The sequence below is a fragment of the Salvelinus sp. IW2-2015 genome, linkage group LG3 (genome assembly GCF_002910315.2).
Source record: "Salvelinus sp. IW2-2015 linkage group LG3, ASM291031v2, whole genome shotgun sequence".
Lineage (NCBI taxonomy): Eukaryota > Metazoa > Chordata > Actinopteri > Salmoniformes > Salmonidae > Salvelinus > Salvelinus sp. IW2-2015.
The window spans coordinates 15,316,795-15,335,236 of NC_036840.1; the positions used below are offsets into that span (position 1 = coordinate 15,316,795).

The window sequence follows — 18,442 nt, forward strand, 5'->3', positions numbered from 1 at the left end:
TGCAGTAATCTATGAGCTGCTCTGACAGCTGGTGCTTAAAGCTAGTGAGGGAGATAAGTGTTTCCAGTTTCAGAGATTTTTGTAGTTTGTTTGGTAGATGGGATACTCTGTCTGTTCTTTCCTAGCCCACGTTTGCAGCTGCTGTTGCTAACTCAACGGCTAGGAGGTGTCACTTCTGTAGTGAATAAGAGTTCAAAGTTCATACCATTCGCAACCAAAGCTCACGCTGAGGTTGGCTTAGTTCTGTAGTTGACATGTTAGTCCTTTTAACGTATGGACCGTCGTCCTCACATCCTCGGAACAGGAGGTTATATTTTCGTCAAGGCTTTATATAGTGGAGCGAGAAGGGTGTGTTTGAAAAGTTTTATAACCCATGTCTCTTCACAGGGGCGGGCCACTGATTGAGCAGAGCCCTAACTTTATGAAAACCCAAATCTCTCATTTGGAAGCTAAAATTACATTTAATCTCTTCACCAATAATTTTATATTCAAACATTTAAATTTAACAACAATTCCATGTGAATCTGATAACTACAATGTGCAGACTTTCCATTGTAGAGTTTATGTCCTTCTATTATTGATGAGATGTCTCAGAATGTCACCGCATATGTTCAATTGGTCGGATTACCAGAATATAGTTCATTTCCCCCCACCTTCTGATGTTCCCAAAATCTCTATGTTAACCAAAGGATTTTCAAATGTCACATCAGTAGGGTAAAGAGAGGAAAAAGGGGGGAAGAGGTATTTATGACTGTCATAAACCTACTCCCAGGCCAACGTCATGACAGTAGCCTCAACATCATCCTCTAAGGTAGCACCACGGTGTAGCTGGAGGACAGATATTTTCTGTTCTCCTCTGGGTACATTAACTTCAATATAAAACCTAGGATTCTCACCCCCTTCCATAGACTTACTCAGTAATTATGACTTCCGGAGGACTTCCTCCAACCTATCAGAGCTCATACAGTATGAACTAACATCTTGTCCATCCAATCAAAGGATCAGAGAATGAATCAAGCAGTGAACGCATAAGCTACAGCTATATAGCACTACAATGCATAAAGTGTTGTCAGTAGTTGACTCAAAGAGAGAGAAAGACAATAGTTTCTTCAAAAATGAAAGAGAAGCAGCGTGTATATTTAGTCATTTTTTTCTCGTTAATGTACCTTTCACTTAGCTAATGCAGCCAATTTGTGACCCGACTCAGGAAACTAGGCGTATGTCACAAGTCACGACTTCACAGGAGAGCCGTTAGAACTGATATTTTTTATATCAAAATGCGTTTTTTGGCAGAAATGTCTTCTCGAACATGTCAACTTTCATATGCCTTAATAACAAACGTGTATGCTAGGCTACTTGCCACCCTGATGCTACACTACAGGACTGTTTTGCTTGCACAGACTGGAATATGTTCCCGGGATTCAACCAATGGCATTGAGGAATACAACACCTCAGTCATCGGCTTCATCAATAAGTGCATCGATGAAGTCGTCCCCACAGTGACTGTACGTACATATCCCAACCAGAAGCCATGGATTACAGTCAACATCTGCATCGAGCTAAAGGCTAGAGCTGCCGCTATCAAGGAGCGGGAGACTAATCCGGAAGAAATCCCGCTCTCAGACGAACCATCAAACAAGCAAAGCGTCAATACAGGATTAAGATTGAATCCTACTACACCAGCTCCGGCGCTCGTCGGATGTGGCAGAGCTTGAAAACTATTACGGACTACAAAGGGAAACCCAGAAGCAAGCTGACAAGCTAAATGCCTTTTATGCTCTCTTCGAGGCAAGCAACACTGAAGCATGCACGAGAGCACCAGCTGTTCTGGATGACTGTGTGATAACACTCTCGGTAGCCGATGTGAACAAAACCTTGAAACTGGTCAACATGCACAAAGCCGCTGGGCAAGGCGGATTACCAGGACGTGTACTCAAAGCCTGCGTGGACCAACTGTCAAGTGTCTTCACTGACATTTTCAACCTCTCCCTGACCGAGTCTGCAATACCTACATGTTTCAAACAGACCACCGTATTCCTTGTGCCCATGGAAGCCAAGGTAACCTGCCTAAATGATTACCACCCAGTGGCACTCATGTCGGTAGCCACAAAGTGCTTTGAAAGGCTGGTCATGGCTCACATCAACAGCATCCTCCCGGACACCCTAGCCCCACTCCAATTTGCATACCGCACCAACAGATCCACAGATGACGCAATCTCAATCGCACTCCACACCGCCCTTTCTTACCTGGACAAAAGGAACACCTATGTGAGAATGCTGTTCAGCTCAGCATTCAACACCATAGTGCCCACGAAGCACATCACTAAGCTAAGGACTCTGGGACTAAACACCTCCCTCTGCATCTGGATCCTGGACTTCCTTACAGGCCGCCGCCAGATGGTAAGAGTAGGCAAAAATATGTCTGCAACGCTGATCCTTAACGCTGGGACCCTTCAGGGGTGTGTACTTAGTCCCCTCCTGTTTTCCCTGTTCACCCACGACTGCATGGCCAAACACGTCTCCAACACCATCATTAAGTTTGCTGACGACACAACAGTTGTAGGCCTGATCACAGACAACGATGAGACGGCCTAAAGGGAGGAGGTCAGAGAACTGGCAGTATGGTGCCAGGACAACAACCTCTCCCTCAATGTGAGCAAGACAAAGGAGCTGATCGTGGACTACATGAAAAGGCGGGCCGAACAGTCCCCCATTTACATCTACTGGGCTGAAGTATAGCGGGTTTGAGACTTTGAAGATCCTTGGTGTCCACATCACCAACGAAATATCATGGTCCAAACATACCAAGACAGTCGTAAAGAGGGCACGACAAAACCTTTTCCCCCTTAGGAGACTGAAAATATTTGTCATGAGCCCCCAGATCCTCAAAAGGTTCTACAGCTGCACCATTGAGAGCATCCTGACCGGTTGCATCACCGCCTGTTATGGCAACTACTCGGCATCTGACCGTAAGACGCTACAGAGTGTAGTGCGAATGTCCCAGTGCATCACTGGGGCCAAGCTTCCTGCCATCCAGGACCTATATAATAGGCACTGTCAGAGGAAAGCCCATCAAATTGTCAGACTCTAGTCACCCAAGTTATAGACTGATTTTTCTGCTACCGCATTGCAAGCGGTACCGGAGCGCCTCAACATCTTCTACCCCCAAGCCATTAGACCTCAACAGCTTCTACCCCCAAGCCATTAGACTGCTGAACAATTCATAAAAATCGCCACCGGACAATTTACATTGACACCCCCCCTTCTTGTACACTGTTGCAACTCACTGTTTGTTTGTTACCTATGCATAGTCACTTCGCCCCCACCTACATGTACAGATTACCTCAACTAGTCTGTACCCCTGCACACTGACTTGGTACCGGTGCCCCCTGTATATAGCCTCGATATTGTTATTCTTATTGTGTTAGCCTAGTGGTTAGAGCACTGGGGGGCCAGTAACCGACAGGTTGCTGGATCGAATCCCTGAGCTGACAAGGTAAAAATCTGTCCCTCTGCTTCTGAACAAGGCAGTTAAACCAATGTTCCTAGGCCATTATTGTAAATAAGAATTTTTTCTTAAATAACTTGCCTAGTTAAAAAAAGGTAAATAAAATAATTTAAAAAATCAAAAAAATCTGTAAATAAGAATAAATTGTTAAATTATAAGCCTTGTTGGTTAAGCCACAGAAAAAGAGACCTTCCCACTAGCAATGATTGGCTGAGACAATGAGTGGGCTGGACATGCGGATTGGTCTGTCATATAGAAGGCTGCTGTCTATTTGAACTCATTAGTCTGTGTTGGTAGTCCTGTTGAACGCAGCTTTTTTTAAATATATTGTGTAGTGGAGCTGCATAAGTGTTGCGCTCCACTTTCTGGATGATTACGTTTTGAAATCAGTGGAATTAGAGTATGATAGCTAAAGAGATGGAGGAAACACCTGCAAACTTGGTAAGGCAATCCTGACATTGAGACACATCCATCACGAATGATGATGTATACAGGTAAGATAGTCTTGCGTTAGCCAGCTACATTTTCAGATATTACACGTTTCTAATTTTGACAGAAAGTGGTTTCATTTCAAGCTAAAATGTACTGTTAACTAGCTAGCTAACATTATCTGGCTGGCTCCCTAGCTGACATTACTTGTTTCGCAGAGCCGTTTGCTTTTCTAGTTCGAGCCTAACATTGGACCTGGTTGGTTAGCTCCCAGCACTGTGGAATTGTTGGCACTTTGTTCATTGTTGTTTAACTAGCTAACGTTAGCTGGCTGGCTCGTTAACTAACGTTACGTGTGTGATCTTAAAAGTTGTTTACTAACTAGGTTCATTGTTTATCTAGCTAGCTAGCTAGCTGTATGTCTTAAGCTAAAGTGTACTTTTAGCTAGCTAGCTAACATTAGCTGGCTGGCTTGCTAGAGGATATTATTATTCATTTCCCAGAGCTGTTTGCTTTTCTAGTTAGATCCTAACATTAGGCATTGTTGGCAACTTTGTTCATTTTTGTTTAACTAGCTGGCTGGCTCATTAGCTAATGTTACGTGACGTGTGTACACCACCCGTTGAATATGGCCGGTGGCAGTAAACGTCTGCAAAAAAGCGTAATGAAATTGTTGCCAGCACTGCTGGTTAGGCTGTTTTCATGTTATCCAGAGGTAAACAAATCATCGGTCAGGGGCCTGTTGCACAAAACTAGGATAAGGGATTAAGCCAGGATATCTTGGTGATCCTGGCTCAATTGATCCGTAATCCGGTTGCACTAAAGATGGATAGGGGGCAGGAGGATATGTTATGGTATAAATTACCATGGAGATTTATTCTGTGGAGCTAGCCTGCTCCAGACCAGGCTAAATTCCAGGATCTATTTAATCTCATCCCTAATGTCAGTCAGCAGTCACCACAAATGGAAACCAATAGTTATTTCACTGCTCACTATACATTGTTATCACATATAACTAGACCCACTGTTATTATTTAAACGTTTGTGATCATTAATTTCAATGATTTTGGATAAAAAATGATTTTTAGATGATGTTGCTATCATTAGATAATTTACAGTTTCCCATAGACTATAAGGCTATATATAAAATGATAGAATATTAGGGCCACAGAGGGGAAAAAAACACAAGTCATAATATTGTAACCAGTTGTTTTAAAGGAGGACAGTTGTTTAAAATGACAGATGTGGGGCATTTCGTGAATTGTACTTCAGTATGGTTTCATAAACAAAGACATGCTGATGTGCCAGAATATTAAGTATCACCATTGTCATAAGTATCAAAACTGTAAAAACAATATGTAGCTTTTCTGCAGAAAGACCAGCTTCATAAATTTATGACTTTATCCTTTTTCTTCAGTGTGGCCTAGTACTCATTAAACAAATACACATTCCATATGAATATAAAAACACAATGTGTAACATTATGTTCCTTTATTGAATAAGGACAAAACAAAGCGGTAAACCATCAGCTCCTTTCGAAACTGAAGTCACAGTGACTCTACAAGATGGAAAGCACAGAATCCAAGCATATTATACAAAATGATACATACACATTCAAAGGTCTGTATATAACACACCCTGCATGTCTGCACACTAAAATAAATGCAGGACAATCCATACACATCAACTGAACAGACAAATGAATGGATGCAGTAGCCTCCCTGCAGCCTTGTATTACACACAGTATACCGCCACAAACATCATAAGAGGCCAAATTCGTCAAAAAAACGAACCCAAAAAAACCAAATTCCCTCTGCCACCGCAGGACATATTTAACCAAAATTGAAAGACACATACTAACTAAATAATTCAACACATATTGGTCCCTCAGCAGCCGCCACTGTCGTCATCAGGGAAGATTGCCGGATTGTCCCAGTCCATGGCTGGTGGCACTCTGGGGGCCCTCTCCTTCCTCAGGCAGGCCACATTGTGGAGGACAGCACAAGCCACAGTAATATCACATGCCCAACAGGGCTGACCCTTAATTTGTGAAGGCAGTGAAAGCGTGCCTTCAGGAGGCCAAAGGTCATTTCAACTCTGGCCCTGGTCCTGGCATGGGCATGGTTGTAGGCCTGCTGTGCTTCCTGGGGTCTGTGAAAGGTGTCAGGAGAAAAGGCTGGCAGCCTACCCCTGTCTCCCAGCAACACACCAGAGAATTCACCTGTCAACACAAAATCTCATCATTACTACCTCATAAACACAGTGATATTCTTGACACAGCCATGATGGTTTAAATAGGGGTTGTGTGGCTTACCTTGTGATAGGCACTGATAGATTTCAGAGGCCCGAAAGATTCTGGAGTCATGGACTGAGCCAGGCCATTTGCCACAACATTGCTGATCACACAGTCAGCATTGCAGACCATTGAAATCTAAGATGAGGAATATTACACCAATCAATGCACATCACTGGCAATGCAGAGTGTTCGTCAATGGACAATATCAAAAAGTTATTGTCACCTGAACATTAATGCTGTGAAAGGATTTCCTATTCACAAAATCGGCCTCATGGGCACCTGAGGGGGCTTTTATCCTTATGTGTGTGCAGTCCACTGCACCAATGACATTGGGGAAACCTGTCACACAAAGTAATGAGTATCCTACTATGTGTTAACAGTTGTCCTGTAATTTGTAGATCCTCTTACCTGCAATCCTATAGAACTCCTCTTTGATGTCAACAGAGTCTTCTGTGGCCAGGGAAGGGATGAAGACATCTGCTAATGCTTTGATAGCCAGACACACACTCCTTATTGTGCGGCAAATTGTGGCCTTGTTCAGCTGTTCTGCATCCCCCTGAGTACAGGAAGGCTCCCTAGCAAAAAAAGCGCAAGCCCACACAAACCATTTGCTCCACACTCAGTGCATGGCTCCGTGCAGTGCGGTGCTTAATCCTGGGACCCAGTAGTCTGCATAGATACCTGATGCCATCTGCAGAAAACCTGTATCTTTCATATAGATGGTCATCAGGGAAGGCCAGTGGGTCCAACCGGTCCCTGAAGACCCTTTCTCGCCTGAAGGCTTCTCCTCAGCACAAGTGCTTCTTCATCCACCACATCTCACACGAATGGGCATGCCATTGTCAGAGCAGAAAGGAACACACAATTTGGGCCTTCATATAGGCTAGTGGCCACACCTGGTGCTGGGGGGGTGGGCAAAAGAGGGCGATGCCTTATAACGATGACTTGGTTGTACTGATTGCTGGGAAAATAAAAAAAAACGTAGAAAGATGCCACCGTCCTGTGTGCTCACAATAAGAGCTCATATGTCATGGCTCACTTGACTTTACGAGAATATACCTAATTTTTATTTTGAGCTGTGTCATCTTCTTGGAGCTGGGGGAGGAAAGAAAAATAATGATTAATACATTTGTGTTACAGTTAGCATACAGTGTACATTGAAGGCATATCTCACCTCCCTCTCAAGTTTTTTTATTTCAAGGTCCAGTTTCCTAATTGTCCTCTTTTTTATTTCGGACTCCAGTGCAAGATTTTCCATCTTTTTCTTTTGTACTGAATGTCTATGTCTGCCAGTTCTATTTGGCGCCGGAGGTGGTTGCCATACAACTTTCTGATAGCTTGTGAGCTCTGTGAACACAATCCAATTAGCGCAGCTGGAATTTGGCAGGATGTGGTGTCCTTTTATTAATACGCACTATGTTGCCAGGCTGGTTTTCCCACTGTATAGCATCTGGGTCCTGTAAAAGAAATTAGATTTTTTGATTTTGATGAGGACTCCTCACCATTGTAGAGTAAATAGTACTTTCACAGTTCTTAAACATGATACCTCATGCCTTCTGGAATCCAGAGAGATGGTCTCCTCCTCATCATCGTCTCCATCATGTGCTGTTGCTGCTGCACTGGGCCTTCACTATCACATTTAATCGGATTCATATTGAAGCTAGTAGACAAGACATGCCAGGCCTACAGTATGCCTTTGATGGAGTACTCACTGGATCAGCATCGTCTGGTGCTTGTGCTGGTGGCTCTAACAGGAACACAGTGCTGCCAGACACTGCAAGGCAATAGGTAAACCAAAGTCAGACAGTCCAAATTGATTCAATTGAATGTGGTTGTATCCCATGTAGAGATGGAAGGACATACCTTGAATGAAGCGGGTGGCATCTTGGGAGGAACCTATGCTCGTCTCTTTCCCCCCAGGGATCCCCTCTAAGACGGGCCTGCCTTTATTTAGCTCCAAGGCCATGTCCTCTGCTGGGGTAAGGTCAGCCTTTGGTGACCCACCACCCGTGCCTTGTCTGTGGGTATTCTTTTTCACTGCTAAAACAGTACAGACAATGTGTGAGCAGGCACCTTCTGGGTACAATATATGCTTGTGCTTTGTTAAATATTAGTCAGGGACCATACCATTCTGCAGAATGTTCTTGTATTTGATTTTGACCTGCTGCCATGTCCGTTTTGGCCCGTTCATGTTTAATCTACACACACACACACACACACACACACATTTAATGGAGTCACACTGCAAAAAATTACTTGGTATTTTTGTCTTGTTTTCAGTAAAAATATCAAAAAATTTATCATAGCTTTATACAGTGTGATGGAGTTACTTTACACAATTTCATCTATATCTCGCAGTGCTTTCAATTAAAAATTTAACCGTTTCATAATTACAGTACAACTGCATTTTTGAGATGTGAATTAAATATTTGAATTGTAATTGTGATGTTTCAGCGGAGCGGTGAGTGTGTAATTGTGCACTACTTACGCATTCAGGCGGTCTGCATACTTTGCCACGCTTTTTCTCTTTGCTTTATCACTGTGGCGGTGTTGCCTTTCTTCTTAATTATATCTTTTACCTCCTCGTATGCCTCCATGAGGATTTGTGCTTCCGACGGGGAAAAGTACGCGGCTCTAGTTGCCATGGTAAATCAGTTAATCTGTGATCTGTGGCGGGGTCTATTTGAGTGAGCCGTGAGCGCGCACCTATCCAGGATTGGTTTCACCTGGCTTAATGAATCCGTGTCTGCTCATCCTGGCTTGGTCTTTGTGCAACCAATTAAGCCTGGACGCACATGTTTTGGCTTCATTGAGCTCAGCTGAGTCATTTATCCCGGATGTCTTAATTCTACTTTTGTGCAACAGGCCCCAGAGCATCAAGTGTGCGCTCCAAGAGCAAAATGAGATGGGTGGTGCTAAAGTTTAAGAGGGTGTGAACGATGTTAAATAGGTGTAGACAAAGAAGAGCTCTTCACTGGATACCAAAACAGGCAAAAGTGAGTTTACAGGTTGATCAAATTTCAAAGCAGAATTACTTTCCCATTGTTCCTCAAATGCTGTGAATGATATACCATTTTGTAGCTCTGAGTCTCTATAACGTTAATATGGTGATAACGATGCAGGCTGTGTAGCGGTTAGCGGTTATGGTATGAATGTTTAGCTTGGAGTGGTTTTTGCGCCTGTTCACAGACAGCTGTTGTGTTGTGCACTGAAGTCCACAAGCAAAAAGGAAAAGGTGAGAGCAGGAGAGTGCGTAGATGCGAGAAGGAATTATACAAGGAGCAACGTAATGATGCTGTGTGTGGCTGCTATGACGGTGAACTGTTTGTATGGGTGATCAGTGTTGTATTCATTCCACTGATTCTTAATCGGAAGCAATCGGAACGAAACGGAGGGAGATCTACCTGAATTCTTCCAATAGAAACTCTCGTTTTGCAACTGTTTGGACTAATGATTACACCCCAGATCAGCTAGATGCAGGCAAGAGTGTGCAAGGCGGTATTGAATGTGCTACTGTGTCACCTTGACTACTCCAATCTGTCTAAGCCATTGGTTCTCAATATTTACTAAGCTAACGTATGCAATTGTTTTAAGATGGTCATACTATGGATAATTTCGTTGTTTGATTTAGAATTTTAGGAAATAAAAAAAATCTCTCTATATTCTTTTTATAAAATAATGAATAAACGTCAAAACAGTCAAAAAATCTATCATAAACAATATGTGTTTGAAGTGTCTGTCCTATATCTAGTGTCTGTCCTATATAATTTTTTACACCCTTTTAGTCACTTTGGTTATGGCACTTTTTACACCCTATTCACTTTTAGCCATTTTTACATTCCAGCATCTCCCCTGAAGCTTGCATAGAGCAAAACAATTGTGCTGAATGTTTGTGTCTTACCTGTCGATGTTGGTAGCTCAAACGGTTCTGCCAGGACAGTTGGTTTTATAAGAAGATGTCTTCGAAATTAGGACGTGGCCTTCTGAAAGTTCAGACAACTTCCCTAAAGCTTGTGGATGTCGTGTTTGTGAGAGACTCCTTTGATGATGTGAGTTGCTAGCTCAAACATTTTGGATTTTTTCAGACTATTTCTTGTCCGGATCTTCTCATTTGTTAAAAACACCACTTTCGCAAGCCCTATGTTATGGAATATGGGCAGAAGAGGGGATTGATATGCACCCACTGCAATGAACAGTAAATCTCTAGCATAAACAAACACAGAGCTATTCCGCATTCAAATGACACCACGTGTGACACACGGGCGCGTCAATCGACTCTAGGTTCTAGGTTGTAGCAAACTCATCATGGGTATAGGGCAAATTCAACTATTATTTAGTAACCTAAACCGATCGATGTTGCATTGAGCTGGGTGAATGAAATATGAATGACATTCATCAAATATGCTGTAATAGAAATAAGGCCATGTTAAAAAAATATTCTCTTCCTCCCTAATCTTGAACAGCAGTAACCGCCACGCACACACCTTAAAGCCTCACGTCACATTTATAGATCACAAACAGCAACCCTGTACTAATATGGGATAATAATAATGAAAGAACCCTGTGAGTTTCTTTAGAATTTCGTGGTCACATTGAGATTTGTGGTTGCAGGTTTGATTTGCAAATGTGTAATTTAATTTCGCAAGACTTTTTATAACAGTCACAAACGTGTAACTTGACATCAATAAGATTTGTAAGCATAATTTATTTTCCAAATTATCAATTTAAGTCCATTTACAACTATGAATATTCTGCTGGCAATCAAAAACACACTTTCATATTTTTTATCTACGCATGGTCTGGATTGTGTCACTATTGTCACGTTACCAAGAGATTCGTAAGCTTGTAGAAAGTTATGTACATTTGTAGAAAGAGATTATGAATTTATTCAGATCAATTCAAAGCTGCAGGCTAAAGATAAATCTAGCCTTGGTTTCCTCTATCGTAGTCGCTGCTCTTTCACCCCAGCTGCCAAACTAACACTGATATTCGCCATCTTCAACACAGCTGGTTTTATGAGTGTTTCACCAATGGTGTGTGGTTTGCCCTGCTTTGCGATCAGGTAAGCAACTTCGTACGATGCTGTGAGGATCGGTTTGTTGATGGGTACAAAGCCGAGAACAGGCAGAGTAGCCTTTTCATCGAATCTGGCTCTCTTCACCTTGAATTCAGCAGCGTTGTGTTCTTGTATTTTCCATCTCCATGCAGCTTAAAGGAAGTGTTCTCTTAGTTTTGCGGTGCTAGACTAGAATTGCTCAACTTGGCATTGCAAATCATGCAGTTAGGACGCTGACTCCCATCACGTTCCGTTATACATGTGAATCCATWTTGTACATATTCGTCCGACCACTTTCTTTTTTTGCTCGACATAGTAAGTATGAAGGGATTAAAATATTAAGAAAGAAATCACAAGACGTACCATCACAACAGTCACAAGTCGACTACTGAGCGCACCAAATTCCCTCCAGCACAGATAGGCCAAGCGATGTAGCGTGATCACCTGCAGCCAATGATGGCCAAGCGGGGCGTGTCATCATGAATCATATGAGTCGGATGTGTGTCTTGACCTCCGCCGAACCCCTGAGACTGAGGGGTTCGATCGAACCCAGGTTGAGAACCACTGTTCTAGATGTTCTTTACCATCAGATTTGCAACCGATGCTCCTTATAGGACACCACTGCACTCTGTACTCCTCTGTAAACTTGTCATCTCTCTATATCCGTCGCAAGACCCACTGGTTGATCCTTATTTATAAAACCCTCTTAGGCCTCACTCCCCCCTATCTGAGATATCTACTGCAGCCCTCATCCTCCACATACAACACCCGTTCTGCCAGTCACATTCTGTTAAAGGTCCCCAAAGCACACACATCCCTGGGTCGCTCGTCTTTTCAGTGCGCTGCAGCTAGCGACTGGAACGAGCTGCAACAAACACTCAAACTGGACAGTTTTATCTCAATCTCCTCATTCAAAGACTCAATTATGGACACTTACTGACAGTTGTGGCTGCTTTTCGTGTGTATTGTTGTCTCTACCTTCTTGCCCTTTGTGCTGTTGTCTGTGCCCAAAAATGTTTGTACCCTGTTTTGTGCTGCTGCCATGTTTTGTTGATACCATGTTGTTGTAATGTTGTGTTGCTACCATGTTGTGTTGTCATGTGTTGCTGCAATGCTATGTTGTTGTCTAAGGTCTCTCTTTATGTAGTGTTGTGTTGTCCCTCTTGTTGTGATGTTTGTTTTGTCCTATATTTTTATATCATGTATTTTTATTTTTAATCCCAGCCCTCGTCCCCGCAGGAAGCATTTTTCCTTTTGGTAGGCTGTCATTGTAAATAAGAATTTGTTCTTAACTGACTTGACTGGTTAAATAAAGGTTCAATAAAAAGGAAATAAAAACTAGATTCACTACCAATAATTTTTTTTTAAATTCCTACTCATTCAAGGGTTTTTCCTTATTTTTACTATTTTCTACATTGTATAATAATAGTGAAGACATCAAACCCATGAAATAACACATATGGAATCATGTAGTAACCAAAAAAGTGTTAAACAAATCGAAGTATATTTTATATTTGAGATTCCTCAAATAGCCACCCTGTCACGACTTCCTCCGATGTCGGTTCCTCTCCTTGTTCGGGCGGTGCTCAGCGGTCAACGTCGCTGGTCTTCTAGTCATCGCCGATCCACTTTCATTTTCCATTGGTTTTGTCTTTGTTTCCCACACACCTGGTTTTAATTTCCCAATTACTTGTCATGTATTTAACCGTCTGTTTCCCCCATGTCTTTGTGTGTGATTGTTTATTGTTAAGGTCGGTACGTTTCCGGCTGGTTTTTTCCGGGTGCTGTTTTCACCCTTGTTTTGTGGCAACCGTTATTGTCCGCACATTGGTATTGTTACTTTGTGCTGTTTTCTGTAGTAAAGTGCGTTGTTCACTCATCTCTGCTCTCCTGCGCCTGACGTCATGCACCAGCTACACCCACCGCCTGACAGAATCATGAGATGTGGCGCTGGACCACTTCGAAGATTTCACCCACCGCGGCGGGGAGAGCGGCGGGGAGCGCCCAGGAGTTCGCTCTGAACTTCCGGACCCTGGCCGCTGGCGTGAGATGGAATGACAGGGCCATGATCGACCACTATCATTGCAGTTTGCACGAGGACGTCCGTCGGGAGTTGGCCTGCAGGGACACCACCCTCACTTTCGATCAGCTGGTGGACCTGTCCATTCGGTTGGATAACCTGCTGGCTACCCGCGGACGTCCAGATCGGGCGGGGTCTGTCGGATCCATCCCCCAGCACCACTGCTCCGATGCTCATGGAGCTGGGAGGTGCTGCGCTTAGGGAGAACGGAGGAGGTTCCGTTTCATGCACCATCTGTGGCCGCAGAGGGCACACTGCCGGTCGGTGCTGGGGAGGTTCCTCTGGGAGTCGAGGCAGCAGGCAGGGCACTACCGCGTCACCCCAGGTGAGCCGGCACCATGCTCACCCAGAGCTCTCTGTTGCCCACATGTTTTTGAACATTATTTTCCTGAGTTTTCCCCGCATTCCCAGCATAAGGCGCTCGTCGATTCAGGCGCAGCTGGGAATTTCATTGACAGATAATTTTCCCATAGATTAGGGATCCCCATTATTCCAGTGGATATGCCCTTCCCAGTTCACGCCCTAGACAGTCGACCATTAGGGTCCGGGTTGATTAGGGAGGTCACTGCGCCCCTGGGCATGGTGACGCAGGAGGGTCATAAGGAGAGATTCAGTCTCATCCTTATTGATTCTCCTGCGTTTCCCAAGGTACTCTGGTCAGATGAGACTAAAATTTTGCTTTTTGGCCATCAAGGAAAATGTCTGGCGCAAATCCAACACCTCTCACCACCCCGAGAACACCATCCCCACAGGGAAGCATGGTGGTGGCAGCATCATGCTGTGGGGATGTTTTTATCGGCAGGGACTGGGAAACTGGTCAGAATTGAAGGAATGATCGATGGCGCTAAATACAGGGAAATTCTTGAGGGAAACCTGTTTCAGTCTTCCAGAGATTTGAGACTGGGAAGGAGGTTCACCTTCCAGCAGGACAATGACCCTAAGCATACTGCGAAGGCAACACTCAAGTGGTTTAAGGGGAAACATTTAAATGTCTTGGAATGGCCTAGTCAAAGCCCAGACCTCAATCCAATTGAGAATCTGTGGTATGACTTAAAGATTGCTGTACACCAGCGGAACCCATCCAACTTGAAGGAGTTGGAGCAGTTTTGCCTTGAAGAATGGGCAAAATTCCCTGTAGTTAGATGTGCCAAGCTTATAGAGACATACCCCAGGAGACTTGCAGCTGTAATTGCTGCAGAAGATGGCTCTACAAAGTGTTGACTTTGGGGGGGTGAATAGTTATGCACGCTCAAGTTTTCTGTTTTTTTTTTTGTCTCATTTCTTGTTTGTTTCACAATAAATAATATTTTGCATCTTCAAAGTGGTAGACATGTTGTGTAAATCAAATGATACATACCCCCCAAAAAATCTTTTTTAATTCCAAGTTGTAAAGCAACAAACTAGGAAAAATGCCAAGGGGGTGAATACTTCCGCAAGCCACTGTATAAATATATCGATGTGCGATGGCCGTGCGGCATAGGCAAGATGCAATAGATGGTATAAAATACAGTATATACGTATGAGATGACTAATGCAGGATATGTTAACATTAGTAAATTGCCATTATTTAAAGTGCCTTGTGATACCATTATTAAATCCATTTATTAAAGTGGCCAGTGATTTGAGTCAATATGTTGGCAGCAGCATCTCTGTTGGTGATGGCTGTTTAACAGTCTGATGGCCTTCAGATAGAAGCTGTTTTTCAGTCTCTCGGTCCCAGCTTTGATACACCTGTACTGACCTCGCCTTTTGGATGATAGCGGGGTGAACAGGAAGTCACTTGGGTGGTTGTTGTACTTGATTATCTTTTTGGCCTTTCTGTGACATCGGGTGCTGTAGGTGTCCTGGAGGGCAGAATGACTGCATTGAGAATGACTGCATTGAGAATGACTGCCGGGTTTGGAAAACTAAGCTATGAGACTACCTAAACCATCTAAAATGGAACAACCATTTCAGAAACCAGTGCAATAAATCTGAGTTTTATATTGGATTAGTTTCAAAAAAGTTATTTATATTTGCGTAGCATAAGATCAATTAATCAATCAATGTATGTGCAAAAGCAAAAAACAACTTTTGAGAGAACCAATCAAACCCACCGCACAATTTCTGTGCAAATATTACATTAACAAATGGCCTCCTTCCCTGACTAGTGTGGTTAAAGCTCTCCCTGCGCTGTGATAAATGTGGGTCATGTCAGCCAGGCTAGGCAGAGTGAGGATATCCAACAGTTAGAACTTTTAATCTCCTGCAACCTGCAAGCACAATGAATGCTGGGTAGTATAGGTTGAGTAATGTGACTATCTAAATCATATAAACTGGAACCATCTCAGTAACAGGTGCAATAAGTCCAACTACTGACAGATTGGATTAGTTTAGAAAAATGTATGTAATTTATACTTGTGTAGAATAAGATTAATCAACCAATAAATGTACATGCAAAAGCACAGACATTGAAACAAACAATTCTGAAAATCAACCTGCAAGAGACCATGACGGGAAATATGATAAAGATGGGTGGTTTTGGATCAACTATGGTAATTAACACCAACACTGGCGTACTTTTACTGAGTGTTAACCTCTAACGAGCCTCTACCCCGGGTCCGGGATCACCCCCCATCCCCCCACACACTGATTAGCATAGCTAGCATAGCTTCACAAGTAGATAGTAGCATCTAAATATCATTAAATCACAAGTCCAAGACACCAGATGAAAGATACAGATCTTGTGAATATAACGCCACCATTTCAGATTTTTAAAATGTTTTACAGGGAAGACAAAATATGTAAATCTATTAGCTAACACGTTAGCAAAATACACCACTTTTCTAACTCCATCAGTTTTTACTATTCAGTGCTATCACCAATTCGGCTAACTTAAGATATTGATAGCCACTAACCAAGAAAAAACCTCTTCAGATGACAGTCTGATAACATATTTATGGTATAGGATAGGTTTTGTTAAGAAAAGTGCATATTTCAGGTAGAAATCAAGTTTACAATTGCACCGACCATCACAAGACGACTAGAATCTATAGAGAGCAACGTGTATGACCAATTCTCTTAATAAAACATTTCATAAGAATAGACAAGCATAGCAATGGAAAGACCAGATCTTGTGATTCCAGACAATATTTCAGATTTTCTAAGCGTTTTACAGCGAAAACACAATAAATCGATAAGTAGCATACCACATGTGAAAACGTTCCCCGAGCATCGATTCCAGCCAAAGAGCGCTATAACGTAATCACCGCCAAAATATATTAATTTTTTCACTAACCTTCTCAGAATTCTTCCGATGACACTCCTGTAAATCATTTTACAACATACATATACAGTTTGTTCGAAAATGTGCATATTTAGCCATACAAAACCGTGGTTATACAATGAAAATAGTAGCAACTCAAGCATCAAAATGAGGGACGTCAGCTTTCAGAGTGATCTAGTTTAAGAGCTGAGGAAGAACCATTTTTTTTTTTTTGTGTACACAGTAAAAATTGGTCACACTCAACTCTGGTTAACACCAACACTGAGTGTTAAGTTAATTTAACTCTTGAATCAACACTAGAAATATTACACTGAAAAATCAACGCTAGGTAAAACTGGACAATTTGCTGTGTACAATATAATATTCTGCTGGTCCACTAATTCCAGATATATGCACAAATTTCCATATAGGTATAGTTAAAACATTCTCACACCAATCTGCCTTCTTGGGCGCATCACTAACGCTCATTTAATGTGAGCCGGCTGAAGGCTCCCGATCCTGTCAATTGGCTCATTCATCCCCCCATCCCCTGTAACTATTCCCTAGGTCGCTGCTGTAAATTAGATTGTTCTCAGTCAATGTACCTGGTAAAATAAAGTCTTCAATAAAATGTAAAAAATATATATATGTTAATTGAGTAGTCCCAGAGGTCCGGATATTTTCAAACTTGTTTAATTTATCGGCACAAATCTGCGATTGTCACGTTCTGACCTTATTTTCCTTATTTTGTATTTAGTTAGTATGGTCAGGGCGTGAGTTGGGGTGGGTGTCTATGTGTGTTTTCTATGTTGGGTTTTTTGTGTTCGGCCTGGTATGATTCTCAATCAGAGGCAGCTGTCAATCGTTGTCCCTGATTGAGAATCATACTTAGGCAGCCGGGGTTTCACGTGTGGTTTGTGGGTGTTTGTATTTCGTGTCAGTGTTCGTGCCACACGGGACTGTTGTTTGGGTAGATTCTCTTTGTTATTTTGTTTCGTGTAGTGTTCAGTTTATTTCTTAATAACATGGACACTTTCCACTCTGCGTTTTGGTCCGATCCCTACACCTCCTCTTCAGACGAAGAGGAGGAATCAGCGATGCTCTTGTAGTGGGATACAGTGGGGCAAAAAGTATTGTCAGCCACCAATTGTGCAAGTTCTCCCACTTAAAAAGATGAGAGAGGCCTGTAATTTTCATCATGGAAAATAAGTATTTGGTCACCTACAAACAAGCAAGATTTCTGGCTCTCACAGACCTGTAACTTCTTCTTTAAGAGGCTCCTCTGTCCTCCACTCGTTACCTGTATTAATGGCACCTGTTTGAACTTGTTATCAGTATAAAAGACACCTGTCACAACCTCAAACAGTCACACTCCAAACTCCACTATGGCCAAGACCAAAGAGCTGTCAAAGGACACCAGAAACAAAATTGGAGACCTGCACCAGGCTGGGAAGACTGAATCTGCAATAGGTAAGCAGCTTGGTTTGAAGAAATAACACTGTGGGAACAATTATTAGGAATAGAGACATACAAGACCACTGATAATCTCCCTCGATCTGGGGCTCCACGCAAGATCTCACCCCGTGGGGTCAAAATGATCACAAGAACGGTGAGCAAAAATCCCAGAACCACACAGGGGGACCTAGTGATTGACCTGCAGAGAGCTGGACCAAAGTAACAAAGCCTACCATCAGTAACACACTACGCCGCCAGGGACTCAAATCCTGCAGTGCCAGACATGTCCCCCTGCTTAAGCCAGTACATGTCCAGGCCCGTCTGAAGTTTGCTAGAGAGCATTAGGATGATCTAGAAGAAGATTGGTAGAATGT

At 42.8% G+C, this 18,442-nt stretch overlaps 1 protein-coding gene and 2 long non-coding RNA genes across 4 annotated transcripts in view; 1 reads left to right on the forward strand and 2 right to left on the reverse strand.

Moving 5' to 3' along the window:
* LOC111951398 (ankyrin repeat and BTB/POZ domain-containing protein 3-A-like) overlaps positions 1 to 18,442 on the forward strand; it is a 198,736-nt gene that overhangs the window by 151,626 nt on the left and 28,668 nt on the right. The window lies entirely within an intron of this gene.
* On the reverse strand, positions 6,815 to 7,858 carry LOC139022995 (uncharacterized). Its single transcript, XR_011474054.1, has 5 exons — positions 7,780 to 7,858; positions 7,649 to 7,690; positions 7,408 to 7,580; positions 7,293 to 7,328; positions 6,815 to 7,194 (listed from the first exon to the last, which is right to left on the reverse strand). It is a non-coding gene; the product is annotated as an uncharacterized lncRNA (long non-coding RNA).
* Positions 7,870 to 8,740, reverse strand: LOC139022993 (uncharacterized). Of its 2 annotated transcripts, XR_011474053.1 has the most exons (4): positions 8,722 to 8,740; positions 8,361 to 8,431; positions 8,097 to 8,273; positions 7,870 to 8,007 (listed from the first exon to the last, which is right to left on the reverse strand). It is a non-coding gene; the product is annotated as an uncharacterized lncRNA (long non-coding RNA). The 2 variants fall into 2 exon arrangements; XR_011474052.1 differs by lacking the exon at positions 8,722 to 8,740 and having other exon boundaries at positions 8,361 to 8,571.